We start from the raw sequence: 12,722 nt of genomic DNA, 5'->3' as shown, positions 1-12,722 counted from the left end.
CAGCGGGGAGCCTGCTTTCCTTCCTCTCTCTCTGCCTGCCTCTCTGCCTACTTGTGATCTCTCTCTCTCTCTCTGTTTCAAATAAATAAATAAAATCTTTAAAAAAAAAAAAGATTTTATTTATTTATTTGACAGAGAGAGAGAGAGATATCACAAGGCAGAGAGAGAGGGGGAAGCAGGCTCCCCACTGAGCGGAGAGCCCGATATGGGGCTCAATCCCAGGACCCTGAGATCATGACCTGAGCCGAAGGCAGAGGCTTAACCCACTGAGCCACCCAGCCGCCCCTGTAAATAAGTATCTTTACCTTGAACAAATAATTTAAATCTTTGTTTTTTTAAACATCAAGAAACTACCCCATTAAGTCTTCCAATTATTTCATATTTCTGAATTTAATTACTATCTTATATAAAGTAAAATCAACAAGTTCTCAAAACTAACCAATTCTTTCTCCATAATTTAAGAATAGCCCTAGGTGCAAATAATGTAGGTTAGCTTTTAAATATTGGAAAGAGCTAAAGCATTAAATGTCAAAGCGCTAACACTTGTGTATTTGCAACTGAAAGATAATCCCATGACCCTTTCAAAATTTCCCAAAGGATTTTTAATAGACTTTTAAATGCTTGCTCAACTAAGAAGAAATAATCAGGGCCAAATAACAGATTCAGAGTGCTATGACATATAAAATCAATGGACAGCATTAAGTGGCAATAATTTTAGAAGAAATTAGTTTTTTTGCCAAGATTTTAGCGGGGGAAAGAGATAATAACCACTCCCCAAATTAAAAGTATCAGGAAGAGGATTGTGGAAAATGGCAGCTTTGGTGGCAGCAAATTTTTGATTCCCTGTGAATCTTTACATAAAACAGAGCAATTAGAGAGCAAACCCAAAACCCATGGGTAACTTTTACAACAAAACTATTTGACAGTCTCACCACAAACCCCGTAATACAAAGGACTGAAACAAACCACAAACAGCCAACCTTTTTTCCCCTCACTCCTCCCCCCAACCTGTTTTCTATTGGTGTCTAAGTGAGAGAAAGCAGGGGGGAAACAATGAGATGTATGAAGAATTTGAGAACAGAAGTACAAAACAGCCAAAAAGTATTCAGTGGAAAGCAGTGAGAGACAATTTGTGAGAAGCTAAAATCACTTCTGTATAAGTGCAAGCAGTTCACAATAAGGCATACAGGCCTGGAGCAGACTGGTTCTCTTAGGTCACTTGAATCTGGCACTTGGGCTGTCTTCCAGGATAGAGCCTACACTTAAGAGTAAGTGCTGGGAATGAAAAGAAAATTGAGCAGGTTATGGACAAACAAGATACAGGAAAGAGAAGGTCCAAATAGAAGTGTCAGAGTAGAACAGAGCCAGGAAATTTCAGAAAGCCATCTACCGTTTTTTTAATGGTGCACAAAAACAACAAAAGAGAAATCTGTGAAGTCAGAAGAGCTATCTGAACTAAGTCTCCTCCTACAAGTTCAAGAAAACTATTTTCATATAAAAAACAAGTCCAAGTATTGGGGCTGAATATCATACAAAGTTACAATAAGAAAAAAGAAACAGGAAGAGAGTCAAACTCATAGAAGCGAGGTGGGGGGGGAAATGGGAGCTGTTCAATAGGTATAAAGTTTCCATTATGCCGGATGAGTAAATTCTAGAGATCTGCTGTACAACACAGTGCCTACAGTTAACAATATTATATTGTACACTTAAACATTTTTTTTTACCAGGGTAGGTCTCATGTTAAATGTACTCAACACACACACACACACACACACACAGGGTAATAAATTTTTTTTAAAAGGGTGGGGGTGGGATACAATAACATCTTACAGATAATTAAAGCATGCCAGAAAGGGATGCTCATAGGAGAAATAAAAATGAGCTTCTATTTCAAAATGAACTTAAAAAAATTATACAAGACCTGAAAGAAAAACATTTATCAAAATAAAAACTCAGAAATAAATTGACAAGAGTTCAGGAAAGAATCTGGATTTATAAAAAGGAAAAAATCATTTCAGAAATGAGGACTTAAAAAGTAGAAGAAAAAGTAAATATACAAGATAAAGCCTTAAAAAAAGAAGGTGAAAAGAAAAGTCAAAAAGAAATGAAGAGGAAGGAAGTGTGCAAGCTTAATCCTAGTGTCTGGGGATATATACTTGGTAATAAAACAAAAAAGAAAATTAAGTGACTTTCAAAAAAAGTCAGGAATAGCAGTTATTTCTTGAGGGAAGGGAGTTATGTTTGGGAAAGAGGCAGATTTGGAAGGGCTTCTAAGGTAGCTGGCAAAATTCCATCCCTTAACCTGGAAGATGGTTGCATGGGTGTTGGTCTTATGATAATTCACCAAGCTACACATTTGTTTTCTACATCTACATTTTATTTTACAGTAAAAAGGGTAAAAAAGGAATTTAGGAAAATCAAAAACTACAGATAATTTAAATCTACTAGGTATCAAAGGAAAACAGGTGCAAAAAACTTTTGGAATAATCTTCAAACCAACTTCATAAAATGACATGGCAAACCAAGAGACAAATTTTCTCACAATGTTTTGTCCTTATGTTTGGCAAACAGGATGGTGAATTAAAAGTCTAGTATCTCAATATAGAGTACCTACCTGTTCTGTTTCTCACATGTAACACATACTTTAAAAAGTATCTGACATTGACTAATTCTTAGAATTAACTGCATACATAAAAAATACATAAAAGGGTTTTTTTTTTAAGAGATACTCTAAAACTACCTGGAGAACTCATCTTTGCAACAAATATGGTGGTCTTCCAAATAAATAAAATTAAATTCAACAAACATTTATCCAGGATATATTATGTATGAGGTATTTACACTTCACTTGAAGAAATAAATAACACCTATAATAGAAAGCTATATATAGTGTGTGTTTTGAGAAAAGGTACAAAGTACTGCAGGTACAGAAGAAAGAAAGGGCTTTGCACCTGCCCTATTGCGTTAATATTCTAACCAGACCCTTCTCATATTCCTCCAATCTATCCTTTCCAGTAATGGCAGAATGATCTTTCAAACACCAAAATCCCCTTTTAAAAACTCTTCACAATGTACAGTACACAGGCAATTTAAATGCCTTACAAGGACAAGGTAGGTAACAAATGAATGAAGCTGGTCTGGTGTTAGACAATAGAGAATGATGGAAACTGTCAAAAAGAAGGCAACTCCTTATTATAAGGGTTAGCCAATTACCACCATGTAAGAACAGGAAACCATTGTTGCTACAATGTTCAATTTTTCCAGAGATGACAGAACTCTAGTCATTGCATGTGAAATGTACCAATATTTAAATGTTGGCAAATAATGCAAAATTTGAAAAAAAAAAAAAAAAAGGTAACAAAAGTAACCCAAACAAAAAACAGCTGTAGGCAAAATTTGTGACCTCTGCCTTCAGAAATGGGTCTGACATTAATATCCCAATAGCTGGCCCAAGTGTCCTCAAAACTGCAAAAATAACTGTCTTTCTAATTCAAAGGAATAGTGAACAATTACAAAAAGTTTCTCTTAAAACATTAGCACCTGCTACCACTGGTCGGCTAGCAATGGCTAAGAGATGACAAAACACAAGGAAAAGTAAAAGAGAAACATTTATTTGATAGCCACCTCAAAATTGCTTAACCAGTTTTTGGTTGTGATTGTTTTCACCAACAGTTATATTCATGGGCACCATTTTATACCTCATACATGTTATATGGTCAAATTTTCTTTTCTTTTCAAGATTTTATTTATTTCTTTCTGAGAAAGAGCAAGAGAAAGCATGAGCTGGGGGAGGAGCAGGAGAGAGAGAAGCTGACACCTCACTGAGTAGGGAGCCTAATATGGGATTCGATTCCAGGTTCCTGGGTTCACAACCTCAGCCAAAGGCAGACGTTTAATGAACTCAGCCACTCAGGCACCGCAGGTCAAATTGTCTTTTACTAAAACTGCTTCTGGATTATATGATACAATCAAATATATACATGTATTTGTTCTTTAACAAAAGAATACCATGAGACTCTAGAAAATCATGGGGCTAGTAAAATCTAAAATTTTTGGTACAGTAACCTATAAGCTCCTGGAAAAATCTGGCTCCTGTATGCCAGTATTTCACACCACTTCAAGTTCCTGAATATACTACGCTCTTTTATTCCTTCAGGCTTTTAGATGTATTTAAGGCTCTCTTCCCCATTTGTTACAACTGCTTAAAGTCATCTTCCAGCCCTCCTTGAATTATTTGCTTTTCCACCGTGCTTCCTTAGCATCCTAAACAGAACCCTATTATGGAACTTATTTGCTGTTTATGACATCCCTAGAGATCCATGATATACATATATAACTGATACAAAAGGAAACTACACTTTTACACTTACCATATACAATACATTGAAATTTTCTATTCCATTTTTTTTTTTTTTTAAGAAATGCTGATTACAGTTTACTACATTGGTTCTATCATCCACTTAGGAAATACTGCACTAGACTATAAATCCTTACAGGCAGAACTCAATATATTCATTTTTATGCTCTCATACAGACCATTTAGTAAGCAAATGTTTAAATAAATGAATAAATATAGCAGCATCCTGTACCAGAAAAGTCAAAGAGCAAGGCTTTGAGATCAAACAGACCCATCAGCCAATAAGCTTATACAATCTGAGAAGTGACTTAACCTCCTTGAGTCCCAAGGAGTTAACACCAGTTACTTAACTCATTATAACAATAAAGTAGTAGCACTCCTAGATGAGGCATTCTATAAATTAGGCATCAAATGAGTGAAAATGTCCTGGAAATTAGTATTAGTTTCCTCTCCCTACCCTGTATTTTTACCTACTCCTTCCTGGAGACAGATCAAGATGTTTCTCATCCTGGCAAATAACCCTTTTTTAAAGACTTCACGTCACAGTACATAGAATATGCATTTTTTCAAAGATTTATTTATTTATCTAAGACAAAGAAAGAGAGCGTGAGAAGGGAGAGGGAGGCAGAGGGAGAGAATCTTCAAGCTGATGCCCCATGGAGCATGGAGCCCATGTGGCTAGACCTCAGGACCCCTGAGATCATGACCTAAGTCAAAATCATGAGCCCGAAGCTCAACCAACTGAGCCACTCAGGTACCCCAGAATATGCATTTTTAAAGACTGACAGACTTGAATTCAAATACCCAGCAGTGCATTTATATAACTTTTCATCATCTTTTTCTTTATCAGTAAGAAAAAAAATATTTCCTGTAGGGTTTTTATAGGGAATTAATAAACTCTATATACTATATACTATGTATATAGTATAATTCCATAAGACTACAGTAGCTGCTCAATAAAAGGTATTGATTGCTGCTATGATTATTAATAAATGTTGTTTAATAACTATATAAGAGGTAGCATTCAAACTAAACTTTTGAGGATGGAGGAGCTGGACAAAGGCAAACAAAAGGAATAGAAAAATATTTACAAGAAATCACTTCTTTTTCTGTATTTCCTCGTTTAAGATAAACAAACCACAAGGATATGAGTTTATCAATTTTCTCAATTCACTACCTCCAAGGTTACAAATAAAACTCAAAAATACGATATTAGCTCTGTGTCAAAATTCTAACTTAAACAATAAATTATGCTCAGTGGCTGTACAAATAGTGTGAAAGGTATAATGTATTAAAAACATTTTAGAAAGAACTTCAGTAAGAATTCAAAGTAAAAAAAATTAACTGAAATTCTCATTCAACATGCCTTTAATCAAATTTTTGTCCAATAAAACCAACACTGTTTTATTGATAATATTCTCAATAACACATTATTATAACACTACATTTATAACTGACAGTGAAATCAACACCTTTGTAAGTGAGGGGATAAATTCTATGTTTTTTATCAGGCAGACTCCAGAAAAGTAGAAATGACATCTCCTGCTCACCACTATATTCTTAGCACTGAAATGCAGTAGATGCTCAAAAATTATCTATCCAAGTTTAAATGTTTATTTATGGAAAAGAAAATTAGGTTGAGGGGGGAAATATATGAATCAAAATTAGGTTAAGGCCTTGAGGATGGGATATGCTTAGCAACTTGCTTCTAAAAACAGTAAAATATGGAAGGTGGGGGTAAAATATGGCAAAGACCTCAAAGAGTGATCAAGATCATCATCAATTTTATCATATTGTTAGTATGTACTCTTGGAGTAATGTGATGAGAACGGCACTTCACCTCTGTTGTCTTCCTCCCTAAAACCCATGACCCCAGCCTAATCACGAAGAAAACACTGGATAAATCTTAAAAGAGGGACCTTCTCTAATATTTCTGACTACTACTCCTCAAAACTGTCAGTCATAAAAACAAGAAAAGTCTGAGAATTTGGAATTCTGGAACAGAATAAGCATACTAGGAAAAACCTAGTGAAATCTGAATAAAGTATATGGTTTAGTTATTAGAAATGCACCAATTTTGTTTTCTTAGTTATAACAAATGTACCATAGTAATATAAGAAGTTAACAACGAAAATGAAATGGAAACTGAGTAAGGTATACTCATGTGTACTATCCTGCAACTTTTCTGTAAATGTAAAACTAATCTAAAAAAGTTTATTTATATAAAAACAGAGTAAGGAAAATAAGGAATGAATCAAAATCCCTTGAAAGTAAATAATGATAAACATTCTTTTAGTCCCTTTATGTTTGGTGGTAAGACAAAGATAGCATTCTCCTATAGTGGAAATAAAGTTATTAATAAAACACACTGTAGGCATCGTATAAGTCTATAGTATTAATTACGAAGTTACATATGGCCAAAGCAAATGCCCTCTGAATTTTAGTTTCCCAAAGTATCATTCTTGGTCCTCAACATTTCATTTCACTCTGTGACAAAAATTCATAACATTAACTGTCATTCTGTATTGAATGGACTATCCCACATCTCTAATCTTTAGTCACTTTAAGGTCATTTCCTCCTTGCTATCTCCCACTCACCTTACACTCAACTAACTAAACTCCTCATCTTCTTGATAAAGCTCCTCTTCCAAACCTCCCTCTCAAAGTTATGCCTCTCCACCCCAGAGTTTATAATCAGCAGTACACACTACTATCAAATGAATCTTCCTCAAATAAGGATTTTATCATAAACCCAGGCTCAAACACTTTCTTTTAACTAAACCATATTTAAATTCAGAAGTGATACTTTCAAGGCCATCCATAATTGCTTATGCTTTTTTGTACCTTCCCTTGTAAAGATCCTTGCATCCATCTCTCTACGTCATACCATAAGCCTTTCCTTTATTCAGAAAATAATTCAATACTCACTAAGCATAACACATATACACAAGAAAACAAGATTCTTCTGGGTGGTCAAAGACTTTATAATCCCCTTGGGGGTGATAAAACCTAAAAAAAAGACTAACGAACACAGGAATTTTTCTCATTCAAAGCTGTAACTTCAGTTCCTATAACAGTGCCTGCCACATGTAAGGGCTCAAAAAGTATTCATTAAGTGAAAACAAGGCAGTATAGAATGCTACAGCCAAAAGAATTATATGCAATTTGAGAAGGTAAAGAATTTTCAGTTGGAGAAGTGAAAGCAGGTCTGTATTTCTGTGATTCTAAGGCTCTAAGGGCAGCCAAGACTCAAGATAAAGTATTCTTGCGTGGTTAAGAGGATGTGTGCAGGTACATTTCCAACAGAAAAATGTTACATCAGCAAAGGTAAGAAGAAGTAAAATTCTTTTACAACACTTCAGTAGTAATTAAAGAACAGTTCCTGAAGGTTACTGGAAAATAAGATAGGAGAAGACAGGGACCAAAGTTGGGAAAGTCCTGAGAAGAAATTTGGTATTCATGTTTGACATAAGGGGTGATACAATTCATGCTTGACATAAGAGTGGAATAACATAGGTTAGACTTTAGAAAGCAAGAGCCTTATTTCTTGAAGAAGCCTCCCCAATCACAACCCTGTAGGTTCCTTCTCCTTTTAAGCCTTACAGTACTTGCCTGAATTATAAAATTTAACTCCTAACTGTATCCTCTCACAATATAAATTCTTATTTTCATTGGTGTTAGTCTGTTCTCTTCAACTGAAGAACAAGGATCATATCATAGACCTCTGTTTTTTCCCTAAGAAATGAGAAAAGCATTGGGCCCCTGAAGCTTTATTTCCGGAGGACTTTTTGCATTTGTGCAAAACCCAGTTACCAAAATGACAACAATCTAAAAGCAACACACAACATACATACTATGAATAGCTAAGCTACCATAAGAACAAGAGTTAAGTCCTCTTTGGATAGCACTTTTTAAAGTTTCATTCGATAGTTGAAGCCCATAACTAATAATGTGTCAGACAGCATATGTTTTCAGTGCTTCCTGCTTTATATAAGTATTTCATCACCTCATTTACTTTTCTTTCTCAACTAAGCATTCCTCTCAGTGGTCAACACATAATACTAATTTCTCAATCACATTATCTTTTCTGCACTGAAGCCTCTCTAACCTTTTTATTTATTAACTTCATTGATTGAGAGCCATTGTTAAGGCATAATTAAATTCTAATAAAGGGTGCTGCTGTAACTTCTGTACATAATTCTTTTACACATTCTAAATGTTTCCTGTGGCTTAGCACCCTTCAAGTAAAACTGATTCAAATAAAAACATATGTTACAGAAATAATTCAAATCCACCAAAGCTTTTACAAAATGAAACATGATGCGTTAGTGTCCAGGGATTACACCTAAATTCTAAAATTTGCCAGCTCTCCAAAAGTTTGGATTTTCTCCATCTTCAACCCTTTGACCCTCTGTTTTAAAATTAAATGTCATTCCTTAAAATAAAATCTGTTCATGTTAACATTCATATTAACTATTAAAACTTTCCCCCAAAAAGCTTAAAGTGTACATACACAAATCAAACGTATGTATTTCATCCCTAAACAAGTATTTTCACTAATAATATATTTTTTCAGGTCAGAATTTTTATGTAAGAAGAAAAAAATAAGATTTTTATAAAACTCAAAAAGAAATATTCCACAACGTGATTATTTCTTATTGCATTAGAACCTCTCACTAACGCTTTTGAAATACAAACGACTTTTTTTCCAGAGTTGGGGAACTCCATAATGTTCTACTCTATTGCCCCACCACCTCTTAATGGTACCTAATACTGCTGAGATTTTAGAGATGAATCATCAAAACAGCATAGGAAGGCAAAAAACCACGTCAATATATACCCTTAGAAGAACTGCAAGGTAACAGGTAAATCTTACAATTCGGATGGAACAGAGATAGACATGAACCGTCCAGCTTTTTCCACTTCCTCATCTCAGAAAACACCAAAATAAATGTGGATTTGAGGCTACAGCAAGATTGCAAAGCCCCGGGTACCAGTGAAGCCTCACACCTAGTGGCGCTAGGGCATTCTATTACACTCAGCCGGCCACGTGGCTGTCACAATCAGAAGGAAGACAGGAGAAACAGCACAAACTAACCTGGAAACAAATAACCTTCCTCCTCCCTCCACCGCGGAGTTGGGGTAGAAGAAAGACCATGCCGTTTCTTTGCATGATAAGACTTTCTTTTTTCTGTAAGGTGAAAACGAAGTACAGGGGCTGCTTTAAAGAGACTTTATATCAAAAAGCAGGTCCAAGAAGATCCCGAGTGTGCACCCCACTGAATTCGCTAAGCTCACTCCCGCGAGCTAAGATGGGAACAGAGGCATTTTGCAAAGGGGTAAAAGAGGTGGAGTTGAATAACAGTGGAGGATGGAGGGTTATGCACTGGGGCCCGCTTTCTCCTGACTCCCACCGTCCTCCCGGGTTTCAGACTCGCTGCTGCTGCTGCTGCTGCTGCGGTGGGGCGAACCCAGCACGCGGAGGGCCTCGCCTGCGACCTCTCACCCTCCCAGACACAAGACAGAAGGGCAGAAGTAACCACGGGCTCAAGAGAGTTGGCGAACAGGAAGTGTCCATATTGCAGCGCAGAAAAACCCTAACTCGCACCCCACTAAGACAGCCACCCGGCGAGGCCCCCAGGGCGCCCGCTGGAGGAGGGGCCAGAGGGTGCCGGGGTCGGCCACCCCCACATCCGGGGCCCGCCCCTGTACCCCCAACGCCCGGCAGCTCCGGGGCTTAACAAGTTCACTCCAGGCAGCGGCGAGCGCCTCCCCGGGCACTACTTGGCCCGGCCCAGCCAGGCCGCCTGGGGCCGGACCAGGACTTCACGCCCGGCACGTCTCGCTCCACTTGGAGGCGGGGGAGGGGGTGCTGCACACACTCCCGAGGGGCTTGAGGCACTTCCTCTAACAGCAGATTCGCCCCGAGTGGAGCCCTAAGCGTCCTCAGGGCCACCCCCGAGCCTTGCCGGAGAGCCGGCACCCCTAGCCACCGATCCCGCCGCGCGGCACCCGCTACGGGGCAGTCATTACCTCTCACGAAAAACTCTTAACTCCTCAAGGGGCCGCGCTCCCCTTAGTTCGACACCCCCGGGAGCCCACGCAGGACCCAAGCCAAGCGCAGGGGAGACCCCCATGCCGGCGCCAATTCCTCACAGGACAAAAATGTCCGGGCGCGTCACGGGACAGCCGCCTCCGCGCCCCATGCCGGGCGCCGACCGCACGCGCTGCCTCCGCGCCCGGGAACTGCGCGGCGGGCCGGGCTGGGAGCGCGGCCGCCCGGCGGCGCCCGCCCAGGAGGGCGCCACTCCGCACGGGACTCACCGTCTGCTCGGCCGCCGCAGCGGGGAGGCGAGGGACGGGCAGGGGAAGACACAATATGGCAGAGCAGCGCAGCTGCTCCCGACGGCTCCCAGCAGCCGCCTCCGGGAAGACGCGGCAAAGAGCAGGCAGCGGCAGCTGCGGTGGCGGCCGCGGCAGCACCACATCCCCCTCCCGCTCGCTTCCTCCCCCTCCTTGCACCCTCCCCCGATGCCATGGCAACGCGGCGCCAAGGAGATTAGCCCCGCCCCTCCCTCTGGTCCCCGCCTCTTGCGACCACTCCGGAGGGGGTTCAGCCCGCCCCTCGGTTTCCCCTCCCACCTCCTACCTAAGGGCCGGCCCGGGACCTCGCCGGCGGCTCGGAACTGCTGGTGGGAAGGAAGGGTGATGCAGTGTCCGGAAGGGCGGGGTTCGCACGGAAGGCAGGGAGGAGACGTTGTGGGCCAGTGCCTCTTTCGGGCTGAGGAGGGGCTGGGAAGGCGGGAAAAATGGAAAGGCCTCGCCTGTGCGGAAGGACCTATAGGAGGGCGGCGGGGCGCGGCACGGCCCCTGAGTGGCCGAAATGGTGCGGAGGCGGGGCTAGGGTGGCTTCTCCGGTGGTTCGGCCCGGGGAGCCTGGTGCTGGGACTTCCCTGAAGACCTCCAACAGCCGAAGCTTCTGGGGGCTTCCCCAAGAGCTTACCGCCATTGGCCAGGCTTTGAAAGCGCTGTAGGAACGGTAAAACATTAATATGAACTAAAAGTAGTTATTACACTCGCTTGACTGAAATTTTAAGTGAAAACTGAGCTCAGCGTGTTTGTGGTGGAAAAAAAAGGACTTTGGAATCAGATCCAAAATTTAGTAAGCATTGCATTTATTGAGCCCTCACCAAGTGCTAGGGACTGAGCTAAATTTTTGACATGCGTTGTAATAACCATAATGCTAAGATAGCGTTGCCAGATAAAACACAGGAGTGTCCCATTAAATCAGAATTTCAGATAAATACAGAATCATATTTTTTAACAAGAGAATGTTCCATTTGGGGATACACTTCTGGTGGTTTGTTTTGTTTTTTTTTGCTAAATCTGCAAACCCTATCCTAACTCTTACAAATTCCCACTTTACAGATAAGGAAGCCGAGGCTTAGAAAAATAACCTGACAAATATAAGGTAAGTGGCAGAACTAAGGCTCCATCTTACTAAGATTATGATTCTGATTACTAGATTTCTGAATATCTATATTTACATCTTCAAAAACTAGAGTAGTCATACCTATTTCACAAATGTGCTGAATGGATTGAAAGAAAAGGTGAAGGGACCTGCATAGTGACTGATGCATGGGAGTTTCACATTCTTCTTCTTCTTCTTCTTTTTTTTTTTTAATTTATTTATTTGACAGAGAGAGATCACAAGTAGACAGACAGGCAGAGAGAGAGGAGGGAAGCAGGCTCCCCGCTGAGCAGAGAGCCCGATGTGGGGCTCGATCCCAGGACCCTGGGATCATGACCTGAGCCAAAGGCAGAGGGTTTAACCTGCTGAGCCACCCAGGTGCCCCGGTTCACATTCTTCTTGAGCAATGAATGTTAACTGAATATTCACTATGTGCCAGGCTGTGAGTATAAAGTGAGCTGATTATGAAACAAGCTTCCTACTGATAATAAAACAAGTCAAGCTGTGGGGATGACAGAGACACAGAAGAATTACAGGCATCAGAATGTATAAAATAAAAAATGGAAGTGTTCAGTCCTCATTCCACAGAGGAGAATGCTGTGTCTGTATGATTTGTCCAAAATCACCTGCCAGTTCCATTTGGTTCTCATTACACTGTCCTGAAAGGCCTCATAACTGTATTTAGAGTAAGAGGCCACAAGGTAAATATACAGTCAGCTTCAGTTAAAGCAAGAGTTGCTTCATTTTTTCCCTTTAGAGCAATCACTGTTGCCTCCTCATGTGGACAAACTGAAGGAAGTTCCCGGAGGGAGAAGGTAGTAGAAAGGGAGCAGAGGAACGAAGGGAAGATTGAGAGGAGGTAGCTTCTGCTGAGCCACGGCATTCTCATACCTT

The 12,722-nt window shown here is 40.3% G+C and overlaps 1 protein-coding gene across 3 annotated transcripts in view; it reads right to left on the bottom strand.

Annotated features, from left to right (window-relative positions):
- LOC111148178 (forkhead box N2) overlaps nt 1-11,078 on the bottom strand; it is a 66,842-nt gene extending 55,764 nt beyond the window's left edge. For 2 of the 3 annotated variants that reach the window (XM_022504628.1, XM_022504629.1), the window contains exon 1: nt 10,682-10,808. The gene's annotated coding sequence lies outside the window, so the exon portion shown is untranslated. Of the gene's footprint in view, nt 1-10,681; nt 10,809-11,006 lie in introns of those variants that run through there. The other variant, XM_022504627.1, reaches the window with a different exon arrangement.
- Nucleotides 11,079-12,722: the final 1,644 nt, after the last annotated feature.

This window comes from Enhydra lutris, unplaced genomic scaffold, assembly GCF_002288905.1.
Source record: "Enhydra lutris kenyoni isolate GAN:26980312 unplaced genomic scaffold, ASM228890v2 scaffoldscaffold18, whole genome shotgun sequence".
Lineage (NCBI taxonomy): Eukaryota > Metazoa > Chordata > Mammalia > Carnivora > Mustelidae > Enhydra > Enhydra lutris.
The sequence above is the reverse complement of the archived record's forward strand: the minus strand, read 5'-3'. Positions and strand labels throughout refer to the sequence as shown.